Consider the following 15,165-nt stretch of genomic DNA (forward strand, 5'->3'; position numbering starts at 1 on the left):
GTGGGCTGCCATTTTGTTGTTAGAAGAAGGGGCTCGTTCGCGAACGACACATCACTCATTGAGGCAGCTCCGTGTACGAAAAAAATTCAGATGTCAAGGTAATGTTCGTATGCCAAGGTAAAATGTTCATAAATTTAACGTTCGTAAACTGAGGCATCACTGTACTTAGCATACAGCCGCGGAATGTAAGACAGAATGGATATTCAGTCACTGTGTGTGTTCTCATCCGTTACCCTATTGATTCGACAACGACACAGTTGTGACGGATAATCACTCCTGTTCACAATATAAAATGTTACACATTTTGGGGTAGAATGTTTTGAAGAAATAAAAATCTCATTTTGTTTTTGAGATGATTTGTATGATGGCTTAGAGTACATGGAGAAAGTCGTTTCGGATTGCACAACTGTCCATGTTTTTATGTTCCTGTTGTGTTTATTATTTTGCTTTGTGTTGACTATGATGTGAAGCGCCTTGTTATAGCTGCAGCTGTTGTGAAAGCGCTACATAAATTTGGATGTATTGTCTTGTATTGTATTGTATTGTATTGTATTGTATTGTATTGTATTGTGTTATATTGTATTGTATTGTATTGTCTGTCTACTCATATTAGTGGCGTGAGTTTCTGAGGCTTTCTGAAATGACTTTGAAGTTCTGTTCGTGATGAAATGTAAGAAAAGAGATGCCCATTTCATGGTATAAGATCAGAGCAATGTCGCTAGCTAATAGCTATCTATTTGCTGGCTAATAGCTATCTATTCACTGGCTAATGGCTATCTACAAGTCAAAGTCAAACTCAGCTTTATTGTCAAATCTATTTGCTAGCGAATAGCTATTAGCTATCTATTCGCTAGCTATTAGCTATCTATTCACTGGCTAAGGGTTTTCTATTCACTGGCTATTAGTGATCTATTCCCTAGTTAGCTAGCTAGCTTGCTATCTATTTGAGTTACTTCAGGGTTGAGTGAACGCTGGCGCGTGTGGCTGCCGCTGCTCACCCACGGACAAAAACTATCCTGTGACTGTAAAGTGACCTTGATAGGTGCTTAGAAATGAAGTGTATTATTATTATTATTATTATTATTATTATTTTTTTTTATTATTATTATTAATGTCATCAAATGGTGAGTAGTTTTACTTTATTGTACTATCGACATGTCTTATTATCCTTGCTGTCATTGCCTTTTTATCGAGCATTTTCATTAAGTTCATAGAGTTGCTGAAATACAGAGGGTTGTGTCCGGGAGAGCATCCAACGTAAAAGCTTGGCCAAAACAAACATGCAGATCAAACCTCTGAAGATGGAGGACACTGATTCGTTGTGGTGACCGCTGAAGGGAAAAGCCGAAAGGAAAAGAAGAAGATGTACCGGTAAATGCCATCTAGGAAGGCCTGACTGTGTGAATGTATTTACTTTGAAAGTACTGTATGGAATACGTCTTTGTAAGATCTCATTCGTACAGGAGTGGTCCATCGATGAGAAGGTTTCTTTAGCCATCATCTGTACTTCTTTGAAGGTGTCGGATGTTTCGCTTCTTATCCCAGAGGCTTCGTCAGCGAACTAAACTCTTTTGCTGGTAGTTTTGGCCTTATATACTGAATATCCCTACTGTCCAGACGTGGCGGTGCCAGACTCTGCTATGATTGGTCCCTGCTCCCAGGTTGGGGGGAGCAGAGGACTACTCCCTGAGGACTACACTGATTACTTCTATTGCCCTGCCCGAGTATAGGGTCTACGACTGGCCTGATTGCCCCATTTGATCTGGTATCACCTCATCAGCATAACTAAGCCTATGTTGCCTAAGAAATCGGTTGTAGGAACGATCCAAATTGAACCTCACACCACCATGGCGATTGAGTGAAGGGGTTTGCTGTTTTATAAAAATAGCTTCTTTTACTCCCCTTTCAAACTATCTATTTTCTTTTGCTAAGATTTTAACCTCATTGTCGTCAAATGAGTGGTTGCTAGCTTTTAGTTGCATATGTACTGCAGATTGAGGCACACTAGTATTATCCCTGCGATGTTGATAAAGCACAGATGACGGCTGAAGAAACCTCCTCGATACTGTATGGAATGCTTGTTAGCTGGGTAAAAAAAGTACAAAAAACAAACCTGTATGTCAAGGAAGTAATGAGAGGAAATAAAAGGCGCTTTGTTATCATTTATTCTGTTGTGAAAGAACTATAGACAGTAAATAAAGACGTTGTTTGCTGGTATTTTATTGACAATAAAATACAATAAAATATCGAGACACTCGAGATTAGCGGAGTCTCGCGGTATTTGACAGCTCTCCGAGAATGCTACCTTGTTTACATTGGTGGCACTCGGGCCAGGAGTTTGACTGCTGCTGGCAGGCCTAGCGGACAGGGTGCATGCCTGCCTTGCACAACTTCACTGACGCAGGAACGGCGGCGGCAGCACTTTCTCTCCTGTCCCCCCACAATAACCCTCTCAAAAAACTTTTAAGCGTTGTGGCAACGCAGCAAGAGGCCCGGTCAAGGCGACTCTCTCACTCGTGCCCTTTGACGCGAAAGGGAAAGGGAAAGTCAGAAAGGAGAAGAGCGCCGTAACAATCAGTGGAGTGTCAGCGCGTGAAGAAGGAATAGCTTAGCAACAGAGTCCGGCTTCCTGGTAAGTTCTCACACATCTGACCACAAACCTAGCAAAACTTTTTTTGAGCAGCTAATAAGCTGTTTCTCAACTATTTTCCCGATTTGTATGTGCAAGACAATGGACGTGACAGTTGTTAGAGTTTTACCAGTGTTGCCACAATCGATTCTTGTACGCGATATTCATATTTGGGAAGAAAAAAAAACTTTGAGGGAACTTCGTCAGCTAGCTTAGCCTGCCCGAGGCTAGCATGTAGCAACCCTAACTTTCACTGCTGCATTCATGTTTGTCTGACTTGAGGCGACTAAAGTCACTGTCATTTGAGTAAGTTACAATGTGCTTGCAGTCAAACATGGTCGGGGTTGATTTTGCGGTGCTGTATAGAGCATTACAGCGACTTCATGAATCTCGTCAATATATTTCTAAAGATGCAACTTAAAATGCGTAGGTTATGTGGTTTATTCCAACGACTCTCAACATCCGTTTTTGTTTTTAGTTCTTTTTAAGACGTGCCTCTTGAGATTGCTTAATCACGTGAGCCTGCAATCTGGGTGATTTGTTGGACGAGACGCGCTTTTGTGTGGTTTTTGTCACGGCTTCAATCATGCACGTCTCGAGAAACTAATTAACACAAACTGGTTCTTACATTTAAAAGAACATTATATGCTTCGTTACTCTTGAAAGTAAAACAAAAACATTTGATACAATACGTAGGGTGGAGTTCATAAATAGGTGTTATTGGCTGGCAAGAGATTCAGGATGTCCTCAGACTACTGCTGGGATAGGTCGGCTCCAGCGTGCCCCACAACCCTTGTGAAAGTAGAGCGGTACAGAAAAGGAATTGATGGATGTGATGTTTCACAGAATAGAAAATTAAGGCAATGTTCAGATGAGCCTGAATGTATGAAATTTAAATTTTAGTGTTTATGTTTGTCGGTAATTTCAAAGAGGAATTGATCTTCATGAAATCTGCATGAACCGACAGATCTTTTAAAGATGATTAACATAATGTTTCACTTTTACAAATATTATGTAAGTTATAAATGTTTAACTCATTCACTGCCATTCACAAATGTATTCAGGAATCGAAATTATGACGTAGAGTGCCATTTCAGAATTAGTTAAATAAAGCGCAGGCTATAGCCCTGGCAATGTTTATATCCTTCCACAAGGGGAAGCATTCCTTTTTTTCCATGTTAGCACTTTGTTCAAACTTCAGCTGTTGTTAAAGCGCTATATAAACCAATATGTATGTATTGCATTGTATTTTGGACAGCTGCCCTCATTTCAATCTCATAACTCCAGACCCATATAATTTAGGAATTAACTATTTTTTTGATGAAAGAAGAGAGTCTATGGTTTCTTACGCTGCATTGAATGTTTATGTAGTCTTAAAGGAAAACCGACATCACTTTTTTGTTTCCTAACTGACATCAGAAAAATGTTTTATAGCATCTAAAATACCCAAAACACGCAGTATGGTAATTTTAGTCAAATGCAAAACACCAATCAAAATGACTTAGTGTCTAAAAACTACTTCAATTTCAAACCGGAAGTGGCCAGTTTCAGAAGGTCCCGCCCCCTTGTTCGTGGTGTTACGCCAAGACGTCTTGCCTTGCTGAATCAAAACAATGGCTTCAGATTCTGAAAATATGCTTTCTTGTTACTCATCCAGTTATGAATATGATTCAAATAGTTCTGAAGAGGAAAGCATACATGTTTGCAATTGATTAAATAATTTATTCCGGTCATTTTGTTGCATCTGGAGAGAAATGCAGTGAAAAACTCTTTAGTACTCACAGTACCCAAAAAAGGAAGAAGATGGCGACAAAGCTCCATGGAAATTGTCTCCTGGGAAGTTTTGTCAGCGAATAGAAGTCTTGGTGCAACACACAACGATTCACCATCGTGTTATTTATGTGTTTTCCTTCTAATTTCGACATCAACTCGAAGTTTTCAGACCAAACAAAGTACCGCAAAATGCATTGAGGTGATGAAAGGACTGCTACAATGTGGCTTTCTCGGTCACGTTCCTTCCGTGACGTGACGTGAGGACTCGTCACCAACTCAAAAACAAGACTTTCGGAATATTCAGTACGAGTCTTAAAACGTAAAATATAGCTATATGCGGTGAAATCTTTATAAAATACGCTCAGTAGAAGTCATTTGAAGCGATTTTACAAATTATGGACACAACTTGTGCGGAGGTGTCGGTTGTCCTTTAAAACTCAATATCCTGTGGGTCCTGGAATTCGAGTGACAATGACTAAAACCCTGGCACTGGAGTGGATACATTTTTGCACGTCTGGCAGTGAATGAGTTAATATAGTCATAGTAATATATTACTATAATATATAGTAATATAATATAATAGTCGTTCGTAATCACTTTAAAGCAAGTTTCATTTCTCACAGATATTATGGACACAACTTGTCCGGAGACGTCGGTTGTCCTTTAAGTCAAATGCTTGAAAAATGCTATTCCTGTTGCTGTTCTCCACTAAATATTGCAACATTTATAGCATCACATTTGGCAATGCTAGAGGGGGATGATTCAGCAGAGGGTGAGTGGGAACTGACATACCTTGTTGACCTAATCACTTCTGCTTTGCCACGTTTGATCATCGTCAAAGGCCCCCGTACGAGCTTTAAGTCTTCCAGGGTCGTGATGAACACTAGCCACCGCAGTGAAGTTGACTGTTAAGGAGTGTTGTCATGAACCGGATGAACAACAATGGCTGCCAAACGTTTGTATCAGTCTGTGTTTTTTAAAAGGTCAGCCAGAACAAAATTGTTTTGAGAGAATTTCATTAAAGTTAACCACACTAGAAGATGGGTGTGCACAACAGCATTTAAAAAAAAAGCCCATGGAAAAAAGAACTTTGGAAATCATTCAAAATCTTGCGTATTATTGTTATGCTGAGTATATATTTCTTTTCAGTAGAAAGACAGGTTCACAGCTACCTTTTTTCTCACTTTTTTAGTATTTGCTCGATTCTGTATTTGACAAACCACAAACTTGTCGTGCCAGCTCTGCCTTAAAATATTTTAATGTTTTTAGTTAGACCAAAATTTCCACTCTTGGTAGGGGGGGAAATCTGCATGCCGGTTCCAGCGCACTGATTAAAGGACAACCCACGTCACTTTTTTGTTTTTTAACTGACACCAGAACAACGTTTTATAGCATCTAAAATACCCAAAACATACAGTATGATATTTTTAGTCAAATGCAAAACACCAATAAAAACGACTTAAAGTGTCCAAAATCTGCAAAAAATTGAGCTGCAAATTGGGCATTTTCAGAAAGTCCCGCCCCCCTTACGTGACGTCACGCCAAGACGTCTTGCATTGCTTGTGAATCAAAACAATGGCTTCAGATTCGGAGAATATGCTTTCTTGTTACACATCCAGTTAGGAATATGTTTCAAATAGTCCTGATGAGCAAAGCATACATGTTTGCAATCGATTAAAGAATTTATTTGGGCCATTTTGAGGCAAACGGGCGGGTGGGAATGTCTCACCCAAGAAGAGGCAGAAAAATGGCGACCAGCTCCGGTGAGGAATGAATCAGCTCGTTTCCACAGGCTGATACTATCTTTCCATGGAGTTTGCCTCCCTCTGCTGGCGGCTTTTGGGTGTAAGACATGGTTTAAAAAAAAAAAACAGTACAGCAAAATACATTGACGTGATGGAAAGACGCTACAATGCGTCTTTTTTACGGTGAGGAGGCGGTCCTTTTCTGACGTCACGTACGGACTCGTCACCAACTCAAAAACAAGACTTCCTGAATGTTCAGCGCGAGTCTTAAAACGTAAAATATAGCTATATGCGGTGGAATCTTATTAAAATACACACAGTAGAGGTAATTTGAAGCCATTTTACAAATTATGGACACAATTTGTCCGGAGACGTCGGTTGTCCTTTAAGTGTAATGGAATTTGCCAAGTCTCTGTTTCCTCAGAAGTTCCCGTTTTAGCCCTGCAGCCAGCCATTACTGTGTTGAGGATGAGACGAGACATTTGTCATATGACCATTTGAGGAGGTCAATTTTGGCATATACATATGAATATACAGTATATATACAGTGATACCTCAGCTTACAAACTTCATTGGTTCCCAGAAAGTGTGTGTAAGGCGAAAAGTTCATCTGCCAAACATTTATTTCCCATAAGAAACCATTAAAAATGAGAATAATCCCTTCCCAGGTCCCCATAAAACATACTTTTCTACTAAATAACCCTTAAAACTACACAAAATATCCCTTATTTTATGCATAATAAATGTGCTATTGGATTGTAATTAAAGAAACTGTACTGTATAATGAAATTATTTAATTTACCTTTTAACTTTGTGATGGTCGTTGATGTAGTTGCCTCTATATAATATCCAAGTGAAGTTGCTGTGCTTTCTCTGCGATAATACCCTCACTCACACTGTCCCCTGCTAGCTGGTTTTTGTTCATCCAAATCAACAGAAGTTTTTCAACCTCTTCTATTGCCTTAAACTGTTGCTTAGACAACACAGAAACACCCTTAGCTACACGTAGCAATGGTCAATTTAGCGTACTGGTACTGGGAGGCTAAGTCACACAAACGCACACCTCGTTTGTGTTTTTCGATGATCTTCTTCTGCTCGACCGTAATTTTCTTTTGTGTCCACTTCGGCTTAACACTAACCTGTGGTGGGGTCTTTTTCGGTCCCATAATTGCAAAAGTAATACACTCGTGTCGTCTGCCTGTCTCTTTAATGTCTTAAACCTCCCCCCCTCCACTGCTGCGTTCTTGACCAATCACGTGGCTTTAACCGAAGACTGGGGGCTGCCATTTCCTTGTTAGGCGAACGGGCTCATTCGCGAATGACACATCACTCATTGTGGCGCTCCGTGTGTATCCCGAAAAATAGTTCGTATGCCAAGGTTAAATTTTCATAAATTTAACGTTCGTAAACCGAAAGGTTCGTAAGCCAAGGGGTTCGTAAACCGATGTATCACTGTATATATAAATATATAATTAGGTCTCTACTTGCAGAAAGCATATTTGGACATGTGTCCTTGGGCCATTTGAGCTACATTTAACACAGCCTCTTGGATGATGTCAAAGACCATGGCCAGGCATTGCGCAGAACTGATGCTGGCAAAGGACCACCGTGAGCTTTACACATCGTTGGTGTTCAAACTTTCCAAATTGTGCAGTTTCAAAGAATTTACATATAACACATTATTGTTGCCTTACCCAGAACAATTTTAAACCCTCTTTCCTTTTTCTGTCTCTGCATGGTTAAAGTTTAGAGTAAGGTCTTTGGCAATGAGCGTGCTATTCAAGCAGCTTCTTAGGCTCTCTTGAAACGGCCCTCTTCCTCAATAATTGTGCATCGCTCTCTTTCTTCTTCAGTATGGAAGGGTCATGGATGTTTCAAGCATTCAAATAAGACAATGCCTTGCAGCCACTTGTGTTTGGTGGTGAACATTTTTAACATCACTGTGGAACTCATGCCTTTTCTTACTGGGCTCCCTAATATTCCACAAGACTACAACGACATGCAAGCACACAAATACTGACCTTGGACCTTGTTTGAAGCTATCAAAAGAGTTTTAGTGCTGTTGGGTCATTTTTTTGGTCACGACCACACAGTTTGTTCTATGCAATATTTTCCAAACTCATTCATTTTTCGAAGTCCTTTATCATCATACAATAGAAAAATAATGACATATAACTAGTCATTATATGCCTTTGAGGTATAAACCCATGCTATATAATGTATAGGTTGTTGAATGGATGACATGTATATTTTAGATCAGGGGTGCCCAACCCTTTTTGACCGAATATTAACTTTTCAACCAACCGAACTCCCGTGGTAGACCCGCTAACCCTCATGCACGCATACACACATACACATGCATGCCATGATGAGCAACAGCCACGATCGTCCAAAACACAAACGAAACAGAAAATTAAAGTAAGCTCAAGAGCTTGTGAGTTTGTAAAAGAGGCATCAATGCTGACCTTAGTCGAGAACTGACACGTGGTACACACTTTGACAGTGCAATAACACAACTATCCTAGCTCGTGTGTATCATTTTAAACAAATTATCCTAGATTACAATTCTTTGCCAGTGCCATCAGTGAATTTTCCATATCGCAAACTTAAAAAATATACAGTAAAGTCTCGTTATATCGATATCGGATATATCGATAGTCCCGGTTATATCGATACTATTTCTATGCACGCACGGAGAAAATTACATGCAAACAGGGTCGGATATATCGATAGTCCCGGTTATATCGATATTTTTTCGGACTCCCTTGAATATCGATATAACGAGACTTTACTGTATATGGCAACAGCTCTAATCACAATTTGCAATTGCAGACTGCTGAATTCCAGTGATGCAGATCACTTGCCCCCATACAGTGTATATGTGTAGATCAGTTCAATTTGGCTGATCGCAGTCGACCGATTTGCCCCCCCCCCCCCCCCCCGCCCCCCGTTTAGTTTATGGATAAATGTTTTTTTTTCTTACACTCATTGGGGAAAAAAATAGGTGATATTGCTCCATGACAATATAATCTTTCCTTTGAGCTGTGCTCTCGTGCCTGTCATTGGTTGCCGGCAATGGTCAGTTGTTTGTCAAAGGAACAGAGAAACAGGGGTTGTGCTGCAAAGATGGCTATATTTCTGCCACTCATTCCCGATGGTCATTAACTAAACATCAGATGCTGTTGTTCATCGTGTTAGTCTTGCTAGCAGTCATTAAAAACAGAGGGAAATGCATCTGTGTTCCAAATTGGCGTAATTCAAAAATTCAACAGCGGGATGACAGCGCCGATGCATTATGATCAAATTTGATTTTAGATCACTCTTCAGTTGTCTCTTGTCCCCGTCTATCGGAAAAAAGACATCTCCAGAGAATACAAATCGACTTTCACCAAATGATTACAAGATGCTGGGTGCCATTGTGTACACTCCATCAGTGGCAATGACAGGATGTGTTTGTCATGAGATGAGACGAAAGCAAAATGAATTTGCACTCATGAACACATTGAAACAGAAGGAGTGAGAGGGGTTTTTATGAGGGTTTGGTTCACCCTCACCGCAAATGGGCCTTCATGTTTCATTTGGAATTTGGAGCACAATGCTGTAAATTAGTATGAAAGTATTCACGTTTGACAGGCTACTTTGTCCAGTTCAAAGAGCTGGGGACATTTCCTACTGTGTGCCTCCATGCCTTCCATTATCTGTTTTACTAGATTTTTGTGAAGATGTGAGATGATCATATTTTTGTTTCTTTTGAAACTAAAAGATCAATGCTCACAGGCTTAGCAGCCCCCCCCCCCAATTATAACAGGACTGTGTATTTATCTCCCTGAATTTGTTTTAAAATTCATGAATAGTCTGAGGGCAGTGTGAAGGCCTGGTTAGAACGGTGCAAGGTTTGATTCCGTCTGTGACCTTCTGATACGGAGTTTGTATGTTCTACCTTTGTGTGGGTTTTCTCCGGGTACTCTGGTTTCCTCCCACACTCAAAAAAAACTTGTACGCCGGGTTAATGGAAGGCTCTAAATTGTCACTGGGTGCAAGTGTAAGCGCGGAGGGTAGTCTATGTGTGCCTTGTGATTGGTTGGCAACCAGTTCAAGCCCGTTACTGTCCTGAGGATGAATGGATTAGAAAATTAAATCTTGCTGTTACTTTACAATTTCTTGTCCAGGTGTCTTGAATTTGCTTCCCTCTCTTCAGAATTATTTCTTGTGCAATCTCAGCATTTCTCTTTGTGAGCTGTTTATTGACGTATACTCCTCTGGTCTGAAGTTTTATATGCAAGCTTTCACACCGCAATTTTCTGCTTTCTACTCACAAAACAAATGTCCTTTTTAGTTGGTTTTTCTTCAAAAGCATGGTCTGGCAGACAGCTATATTTCTCCTGTCAATCTCTTTAAAAAAAATATTTCTTTAATTGTGTGTGTTTTTTTAAGAACTTAGTTACTTGCCGCTCAAATAAATGCAGTTCACCTTGTGGTCCATTCTTCTCATGCTTCTTGCCTCCTGTGATCTGATCATCAGTGGGACGTCTCGAGGCCGGATATTATCAAGTCATCAATGCTGATGTACTGTTCCAAATTATCCACTCTTCCTTCCACCTCTGGAATAATATATTTCTCTTTGAACACTGCTTTCGATTGTCACACTGCCTCAATTAGATAAAGGTGTGTTTTATGAAAAATTTGCCTTATTTTAACTTTATCTTTCTGAATTTTCCATTCCTGTGCGCATGCCCACATGCACTTAACAGCTCCTCCAAGCGGAGCTTTTGGTTTTACCACTACTCCAAACAAAACCTTAATCAAATCATGGACACCAGCGGTCTTTTCGACCCATGTCTCAGGACCGGAATTCCAACTCCCGACTTGCAACAACTTAACACCAGCGGTCTTTTCGACCCATGTCTCAGGACCGGAACCCCAACTCCATGCTTGCAACAACTTATCAGCTACCGCCTTCTACGGCGCTGCCCTCCACCCCGGAACAACTCTGCTCTCCGCGGCGGGCTCAAACATTTCTCTCACTGAGTATTTCCTTTTTTTTTCAAAAAGTATCCTGTTCGTGACGCCAAAATGTTTTGTGAAAAATTTGCCTTATTACAGGTTCGGAGAGATCGCAGCAGAGAAATGACCACAAACAACGACTGTATATATATATCAGTGACGTTTAATGATAGAATGCACAGCAGTTCACAACATTTTCCCATACGTCTAATGATAAAATACACAGCAGTTCACAATATTTCCCATCATGAGTAATTACGCTCGACACAAGCCGTCACTCTTATGCCCCAACATAAACACTCCAACATCACAGTTCAGATCCAGAATAGTATACCTTACCGTTGACATAGGGCGGAGAGCCGGCGAAACACCCCGGTAGAGTAATCTGGAAAAAAAAACAAAGCTGGACACTCGTGCACAGATCACAGCAGACTCTGACCGGTATTGAGGGAACCCCCATCTTATAGACCCAACTCACGCGGAAACAGGTGGCCAGTTTGTCTTCGCTAGAGATGAGTCATTTCTCCCCCCTCCCTCAGCCCTGGGACCAGGTGTTTCAGAGAAACATGTTGTGTAAGATACATTGTCAGGCATATGAAAAAATGAGCAGTTCATGCAGGAAAATACAAAACATAGATAAGTGTGGAACAAGCGATAAAACAAGTGGTATCAGTCTTGGGACCAGGTGTTCATGATCAGTGTGAGAGAATACAGAAAGTGGCAAACAAATTGTATAACCATATGAGTCAGCTCAGGACACCAATAACAATTCCTTCCGTCAAGGTGCCGCACCTATTGTTTTGTCACATTGCTAAGATCATCTGACATGAAGCTCAGAGGCTTTTAAACTTCATCTATATCCTCTACCAAGTTCTTTGTTACCATATCATCTGTTATTACCATAATGTACTGGGGAGGGAGGTCCTGTCTTAACTAAATATCGGCTCATCCGCATTCTATAGTTGTCAAGAAAATATAATAAAAAGTAAATTGAAAGCATTACTTTCTTGTAAAGTCAAACATATTTACAAGGCGCATGGATGTCAAAAGTTGGATTCGATTGGTGATATTTGATGGATTGGTAGATCTGACAACACAGTGTCGAACCAGCAGCCATCTTGCCTAAGCCGCTTTTATATGTAATTTTATATATATGTAGGCCTACATTAGGGCTGACTCACTTTTGATATGTATTTCAACCAATATCAGGAGAAAAGGCCTCGGATAAAATGTTGAGTAGAAACAATGCAATAAATAAACCCTCATGCCACCATTGTGTATTTTGGGCAGAGATGAAAACATGGCACTAGATTTGTGCCACAGTTAGACATACCTAAGACAAGATTTTGAGCTCAAAAGAGTGTTTCAAGCACAACTGACTCTGGACACCAAGAAGCAGCAGCTAAACCGGAAAAGGAGTTTACGCGCAGGTGTATTTAGCATACTCGCCGAGACTGAAAGTGAGGCATAGGTTTGTTCAGGTAAATGATAAGTTGTGTCAGTACAGTTTACAATAAGATGCCATTGTACATAGTAATACAAAACACTTCCCGATGGATATGTGGTAAACCATTCACGGATTTGCGTGTATTGAGACATGCTGTATTGTGCTAGTGTTAGTCATGTCCGACCCAATTCTGAAGTTAGAATCAGTCAAAGAAAATATGACTGGACTTCGGTTATAATGATATATCTCCAATTGCCTTGAAATTTTGACAAAAATATTTAGAGCATGTCTGTGTGTTTTCATGCATGACTTTTATTTGAAATGGCTTTCCGCCACAGGATGCATAGTTGCAATTCGCAGAAATACTTCACTTTCAAGGTAGCCTGAAATTAATTTCTTGAAGGATTTCTAACTTGTGCAAGTCTGGTGCATAATTAAAATTGTCTTACCCCCTCGCTGTTCTTTGTTCACACTGTCATCTAGGGTTAAGGGACAAATCACCCCCACTCTCATTTTAGTGCGGTTGCACTTTTAGTCACAGCAGATTTTCATTTTGGCCTGAGGCCTTGGTGCCTGCGGGTATTGAATATGGAACAAGAGTGTCATAATCATCATGAGCAGAGTGTCCCTTAGGGTTTGCAGTTGTGGGTGTAGTTTGTATTTGAAATTTGTATCAATCGAAAATCTCTGAACTGTAGTGTTATGACCTTTTATGACTGAAAATGTAGTTATTGATGACTGATTGTATTTGTCGAGATGAGGGCCAAATGCTTGTAAATGCAGAAAATATGGGGTTTTGTCAGTGATCGTCAAGAAATCTAAAATGAACAGGAGCATTTTGGAACTGCTTCTCTGTAGACTGCTTCTCATCTTCACGCTAGTCTTTTTTTTCAGTGGTGCAGCACACTCAAAGGTCCGAGTAGAATGTTAAGCCACATACTTTAGATCCACCTTTGGCATCGGCGAATCAGCGCTACTGTATAATCTTTGTTCAATACAATTCAAGCTGTTGCAGTGAACAGTAGATCATTACAACCAGCCCCTATTGGACTCTCTCCAGAACTGATACAGACCAGATGGATTAAGTACAAGCTGTTCCTAGACTGGCAACCATATTTTCTTCACTCCTTATAACTTGCAAGTATTAAAGCATTGGTACTGACTTCAAATTTTACTGAACTTTTATTCCCATATATTTCATACATTGTGATTTTTTTTTTGTGCAACAAATGTAGAATAAAATAACACACTTAACCTATTAGTGTGACCAATCAGAAATAATAAATACGTTTACAATGTAACACGATAATGCTGATTTTTATGATGAAACTTGCGGCATTCATATCATTTATTGGCAAAATATTGTCATGTGGGACCATAAATGGCCCTGGGGACATACATTTGAGAACCCTGTTCTCAATGATTACCAGCCTTCAAGTTTCAAAATAATTGATTAAATTGATAATCCTTTAATGGTTGATGAATCAATTTAATTCAGACCGCCATATTGTGACCTCACAAGCCATCCTAAGTCTTAGCCACTGCCTTTCAGGGATAATTTTGAAAATAAGTAGCTCATAAAAATCAGTTTGTTGGAAGGTGAGTACAAATATTACTAAGCAAGCATTTCACATGCAATTTTTTTCTTCATCATAACAAGTCTTCCTCTTCTTTCGTGGAACAGTGGAACAAAATTCACAGGTAATCTCTCAAATGATGTCTCAGTACATACTGAGCCGTGACACTGACACCATGGTTGGGAATCAATGACACATCCATACAAGGTCACTTACAGATTTGGGCAAATCCTCTTTCTCTTCTCTCTGTTTCTGTCGCTCATCCACTCAGTCTGCTTTCTTTCTTTTGCAACCTTTCCCACATAGTCTGGAGACTACCGCGAGTGTTTTATTTATTTATTTATTTATTTATTTATTTATTTATTTATTTATTGCTACTCGGTCTGTCCTACCCAGTCTCAGCCATCCTTTCCTTGGGGGTCTTTGCTACCCGTGGCCACCACTCGCCCTCCTCCTCTCTGCCCAGCCCGGCCCTCAGTCAATGGGAGGCAGGCAGCCTGACTCCCCCTGAGCAGCAGGAAGCAGCAACAGCAGGGGTTAGTCTTGTATGGCGCTGCCCGCTGTCTGTCAGAAGTCCTGCCAAGCCAAGGATGAGAGACCTTTGCTCGTGTGGTATTGGGCCACAGAATAAAAATATTTTACATCTGAAGGCAGGCATGGGGAGGAAGCAGCGGCATTCTCAGATGTATAGCAGAGGTGAAGACATTATATGAATCTGTGTGTGTGTGTTAATTCATTTCTGTATGTGTGGTTAGTGTTCAGGGTAAAAGTAAGAGCAACTAATAAAGAAATGAGGCTGACTTAAATGAAATACCACTTCATGAAGTGGCTTCATGGGGCTGGGGGTGAATGTATTTAGAAGCAATACTTTTAGTTTGAATAAGCCACAGTGACTCCAAAGTGTATGCCTGGATGGGTGCCTGAGTAGTTCTTGCTTGCCAGTTTAACAGTGAATATTTAACATTGGAGCACAGTTCGGGGCTTGGTCGT

At 40.3% G+C, this 15,165-nt stretch overlaps 1 protein-coding gene across 1 annotated transcript in view; it reads left to right on the forward strand.

The window, feature by feature from the left end:
• Positions 1-2,303: 2,303 nt before the first annotated feature.
• Positions 2,304-15,165, forward strand: part of nek7 (NIMA-related kinase 7) — a 64,883-nt gene continuing 52,021 nt past the window's right edge. The window contains exon 1 of the mRNA XM_089001457.1: positions 2,304-2,632. The gene's annotated coding sequence lies outside the window, so the exon portion shown is untranslated. The remainder of the gene's footprint in view (positions 2,633-15,165) is intronic.

Source organism: Hippocampus bargibanti, linkage group LG07, assembly GCF_051943395.1.
Source record: "Hippocampus bargibanti isolate YZ-2025 linkage group LG07, ASM5194339v1, whole genome shotgun sequence".
Classification (NCBI taxonomy): domain Eukaryota; kingdom Metazoa; phylum Chordata; class Actinopteri; order Syngnathiformes; family Syngnathidae; genus Hippocampus; species Hippocampus bargibanti.